Genomic DNA, 5,437 nt, shown 5'->3' with positions numbered 1-5,437 from the left:
GGCGATGGCGCACGCGTGATCCCGCCCCCCGCACTTCCTTCCGGTCGCTGTGGCGGGCAGGCGCTCCCCGCTCGGTGGTGTTCTTGTCCTTCAGGTGAGGGGCGCCGCGCGGGAGAGCGCAGAGCGCGCGTTCGCTCCGGCGCGGTGCCTCACGCGCGTGTCTGTGTGTGCGGTGCAGGTGTGGCCCAAACCGGCGGCATGCGGGGGAGGCTGCCTTTGCCGTACGTGGCCATGGCCATGGCGCTCGGCGTGGCCAGCGGGCTGTACATCTACCGGCCCATCTTCCAGCCTCCCGCGTCCCAGCAGCCCCAGCAGAGCCCGTCCGGGCCGACGACGGACGCCGCACCCGAGAGGAGGCCCTGAGGAGCCGCTGCTGTGCTGTGAGGAGGCGGCGGGTGCCGCTCCCGCTTTCCGCGCCCATCCGCGCCGGGCGGGTCCCCGGGGCCGCTCCGCCCGCGGGAGGTGACAGCGGTGCCGGCCCATAGGGACTCCAAGTGTGTTGTGATGTGCATAAAGCTGTGAGCGCTCAGAGGTGCGTCTTCGTGTTTGAGTAACCGTCAGGGAGCTGGACGAAGAAGGTTGCCGTCGTGCAGTTACGCCTGGTTCCTCTGTGGGTTTCCCCTGTCCCGATCCTCCTGCCGCCGTTTGTATCTCAGATCCTGCTCGTCGTCCCTGCCATCTGCTGGGAGCTGTGCAAGCGGTTGGGCAGTGACCCACAGCTGGCCATGGATTATGCTCCCGTTTATCATTGTGTGTACTGTACCACACGTGTGCACACAGACAGTTTTCAGTCCTATACTACACTTAACGAGAAAGAAGGCGCTGCTTTGGGTGCTGCTTTGAGGCCCTCTGCGGCTGCTCAGGGCAGTGCCTTGATGCATGGCTCTGTCAGAGTTGTAATGTGTCTAAAAAAGAATCCCAAGCTGCTGCTTTTGGAGGAACTTTTTTCAGGTGTTGGCATTCACAGCAGCCTCTGGATGACCTGAGGGAAGAAGTCACCTTGCTCAGTGTGCTTTTATCTTAGTCTTAGACTTAGTCCAGGGGCGGTGTGGCTGTTGGAGGCAGTGGCTGGGCCTTATGGAAGTGGGGATGAGAGGACAGTGGGAACCAGATTGGCTTGGGTTGTTGGGGACCTTAAACCCATCCAGTTCTGACCTGTGCTGGGTGCCCCCCAGCTCAGCTGCCCAGGGCCACCCAGCCTGGCCTTGAGCACCTCCAGGATGGGGCACCCACAGCTCTGGGCAGCAGTGCCCGGTCCTCACTGCCCTCACAGTAAATGATTTCTTCCTAACTTCTAACCTAAATCTCCCCTCTTTCAATTTAAAGCCCCTTTATCGTATCTCTATCAGATTACGTAAAAAGTCAATTCCCCTCCTGCTTGTAAGCTCCCTTGAAGTACTGGAAGACCACACTGAGGTCTCCCCAGAACCTTCCGCAAGCTAAACTAAACGAGCCCAGTTCTCAGTCTGTCTTCATAAGAGGTGCTCAACCCTCTGATAGTCCTATGGCCGTCCTCTGGACCTGCTCCAGCAGCTCCGCATCCCTCCTGTTTGGGGAGCTCAGTACAAAATCACGGTGACTTCCACTTGCCCACGAGGGACGGCCGCAAAGCAGTGGTGTCGACCAACACAGAGGTGCAACTCCCGTGTGAGGGGAGCCCGTCGGGCAGCTCCGTGGCGCGGCTCAGCCCGGTGTCCCGGCGCTCAGCCCGGGAAAGGGGCGGCCGAGGCGGTGCTGACTCCGCCACTGCCCCGCGTCCGGGCGGGGCCGCTCGGCGCCTGCCCCCACCCTACGGGAAGTGATGTCGCTCTGGCGGAAAACGCGCCCTTACCGCCCGGCCGGGCAGGTGCGGAGCGACGCGGCATTGCCGGAGGTACGGGGCGGCGGGGCCGGAGGAGCGGCTGCGCTGCGGGATCCGCCCGGAAACGGGTGTGAGCCGCGTGTGCGGTGGTCTCGAACCGAGGGGCGGGGTGGGAAAGGTGATTTCCCTGCGCTTCTGAGGCCGGCAAACGGGTGGGTGCGACAGAGCGGCCTTAGCGCCGCGAGAATCGCGCTGCCTCTCGGGCCGTCTGCAGCCCCGCGCCCGAGCCGCGCGGCGGGTCTTTGTGCGGCGTCCGCGAGTGGCAGGGAGAAGCTCGGCTGTGCGCTGCCCGCGTGTCCCCGCTGCGGGAACGGCTGCGGCGCTCGGGCCCCGCTGTGCGGCAGCTGGCAGCGCAGATCTTCCCAGGCACGCGGTGGTAGAACGAGAGGTGCGGTGCGCCTGTATGCGGGGCCTCTGCGAATGGGAAGTTGTTGTGGGAGCGACGTAAGCGTGTTTCTCTGTTTAGCTGTAACGGCCTTGCATTGAGGGATCGGCACATCTGCTGCCGCTTTCCGAGCTAAAGGGTGCGGGAGATCGTCTGGGTCTGATTTGCAGTGCTTGGGGTAAATGCTTTGATGGTCTGAGATCTGAGGAAAGCTAAATCCATCAGGAAAGCTCAGTTTTTCTCGCTCTGTAAGCAGCTAGATTGTATTCCAGTATAAGTGATGTTTTTTATGCTACTGGCAACACATAAAGGACGTGTTGAGCACTGCCAGAAACACCCTCCCTTGGGTTTTGTCTCTCAGGTGGATTTGGAGCTTTTTGATTGCCAGTAGTTTCCACAGTAATTAGCATTTACAAGTTTTCTTCAGATGTGTGCTTGGAGTGAGGAATTCTACTGAGCGTTACTGGAGAGGTGATCTTTGTGCACTCTGTTTTTATTGAAGCTCTACAAAATGCTTATTGACTTTTGTGTGTAAAATGTATTGATAGCTCTGAGCGGTTTGTAACATCTGACCTGCGTGCCTTTGCTTGGAAGTGTACTCCTACATGGAGTTGTCTTCTCAATCTCCATTCTTTTCATGAATACAGAATATTTAGTTGCCATTTAAAGTGTTTTCCAGCCAGAAGAAAGCATACACGGCACAACATACATTTCAGATGCTGGCACAGACTTGCAGGAGTAGTATTTGTGATTTTAAGTGGATAAAAGCATGTTAGAAAAGGTGGAAGAAAGAACAACACATTCTTGTGTTTCTGATTCAGGGTTCTGATTTTACACCTCCTTAACTTGTTCAGAAAGGAGCTGTGTGGGGGCTGGTGCTGCAGCATACGCTGGTGTTTGTACAGTTCAGAACATTTCTCATCTGTGACCAGATATCTAAAACCAGATTGTAAGTTCGTTTTCATCTCTATCGTTACACGTTATTTTATCGCTTGACTGCGTGTTTCCTTTCAAAGAGCAGATTAGTGAGATAAAGTTTTTCAGCAGCTTTTGGCATTGACAAGAATGAGTGTTAGGGGCAGTGATCCTTGTGCGTCACCTTTGGGTTTCCAGCTGCTCCGTCAGTGCCGGGTGGCTGTCAGTTCATCTGCCAGTGGTCAGAGCAGCCCCAGGCCTGCACAGCCACCCTGTGCCAGGAGCTGTACCCTGGGGGCAGCAACGGGCTGCAAGGTCTGTTTAGAAGCAGGCACCGTGGGCACTGGGGATGGAATGTAGGAGCCGTAGCTCTTTTCTCTCCTGTTACTTAGTGGCTCACCAAAACATTTTAAAGACAACTCATGATCATTAAACATGTTTAAAGGGTTAATCCAAATGCTCTCTCAGGTATTAAAGCTTTATTATGATACTCCACTGCACATGTGGTCTGATCCAGCAGATACTGAATTTTTTTTCTTATGCCTTGATTTCAAAGGGCTACCCACGTGTTTGAAGGCAAACACTTGCTGGTCTGGATATGTCGGGTGTGTCTTGTGGGGGCCACCTGTGTGCTATTGTGTTTATAGATCTGACTTCAGACATGTCTCAAAAGCCGTTTGGGAGCAGCATGATTTAAGGAAGAGTTATTTATTTTAAAAGCAGCTCATTTACAGAGCAAAAACTTTTTCTTTTTTTTTTTTGTATTTATACAAATATATTCCCAGCTTGTCTTCCTATGGGAACAGCATCTGATTATGAGATTTCTTTCCGTGATTTCTTTTTTGTCTTTCTAGTTTGAAAACTGCATCCCTGTCAGGAGCCAGGGCTGACTCGTACCACATTAAATCAGCTGTGATCAGATGCTTATATCTCCACTAGTAGTAAAGCCTTGATGAATTAGGAATCTTAGCCTCTAATTTAATTACTGGAGTACTGTATTGTTTTCTTTTCATAAATAATACAACAGAATTTACTTCTGTTTGCTGTAATAAGTAGTCTCAACTTCTGTGATTTATTCTCTGATATAATAAACTTTGAAGATTAAATTCTGGCATACATATATATTAAAATGTGACACAAAACCAGCATAATGTTTTCCTGTGATGTTGCTGAGGCTTCAAGGAACTGAAAACAGTCTGATATGTATATGAGGGTTTTGCATGATCCCAAATGTTGGAATCCTGTTCGTGTACTGGCCAGCACTTTGGACCTGACCTGGCAAGTATTTTGAATTACTAAAGAAAAAAAACAAAACAAAACATATATCACTGCTTTTATGGCTCTAAAATAATATCAAGATGTAAACCAAGGCATCCATATTTCTGTTTGTGACCCCATATCTCCTAGCTGTTCCCTTCTCTATGATGCTATGCTGATACTCTGCACAGCACATGAAGGCCTTTCTGGAAGGCAGAGTGTGGGCTGCAGGGGAGGTAGGAAAGGGGCAGGAAACAGCAGAGACGATAGGAGCTGACTAGGAAGGGTGCAACATTTCTAGAAATTTGTGGTTTGTAGTGGAAAAAAGAGCTGGTAGATACATGAGCAGGCTTTTAAAACCAAATTTGAATTTGTGGGTGCTCGCAAGTAGGATTTTGAAACTCGCTCTAAGCTTCTGCAGTGATTCTTTATGTAAAGCAGGTACATAAATGAAAGGACAGTAAGGATGCTATGTAGCTGTATTTAGATCAGGTAGTGCAAAGAGCAAATGTGAATCAATTAAGCTGAAGCATGGGTAAAAACATCAAAGCAGCTTTCAAAATTGTATTGATGTAGACTTGCAAAACGTTGAAAATCCTTTCTGAGGAAACTGTAGTGCACATTCCTTTACGTTGGTACAACAGATTCCTAAAAGGCTACAACATTTTTAAATTAAAAAATATGCTTAGTTGTCAGCCCTTCTGATACGTAGATAAAGATCACTGACCTCAAAGGAGACTTGTGGCTCTTCAGGCTGAAGATAGACATCAGGTTATCAGTGTGCCGTTCCAGCCGTGTACCAAAACGCAGATGCTTCTGTCTGCATTCATTACTGGGCATGGTGCTCTTCTCGTGAAACCAGGCTGAAATAAGGATTTATGGCTCGAGGAGCCATCATCTTACTTAAAATGAGCTGCAATATGTGAAATAGATTAAATATTAATATACTTAGGTTAAATATGCCTCTTTTAAGCACAGTTACTGTAATTTGAACAATGTGAACAAGTACTTTTTCTTAT

General features: G+C 50.5%; 1 protein-coding gene across 3 annotated transcripts in view; it reads left to right on the top strand.

The window, feature by feature from the left end:
* Positions 1-30: 30 nt before the first annotated feature.
* The window catches only part of RAB27A (RAB27A, member RAS oncogene family), a 31,232-nt gene continuing 25,825 nt past the window's right edge, over positions 31-5,437 (top strand). Inside the window, exon 1 of one of the 3 annotated variants that reach the window (XM_048956909.1) lies at positions 31-94. The gene's annotated coding sequence lies outside the window, so the exon portion shown is untranslated. Of the gene's footprint in view, positions 95-1,747; positions 1,874-5,437 lie in introns of those variants that run through there. The other 2 variants (XM_048956908.1, XM_048956911.1) reach the window with 2 other exon arrangements.

The sequence above is a fragment of the Lagopus muta genome, chromosome 10 (assembly GCF_023343835.1).
Source record: "Lagopus muta isolate bLagMut1 chromosome 10, bLagMut1 primary, whole genome shotgun sequence".
NCBI classification, from domain to species: domain Eukaryota; kingdom Metazoa; phylum Chordata; class Aves; order Galliformes; family Phasianidae; genus Lagopus; species Lagopus muta.
Note: the sequence above shows the minus strand (reverse complement) of the source record. Positions and strands in the feature narration are given on the sequence as shown.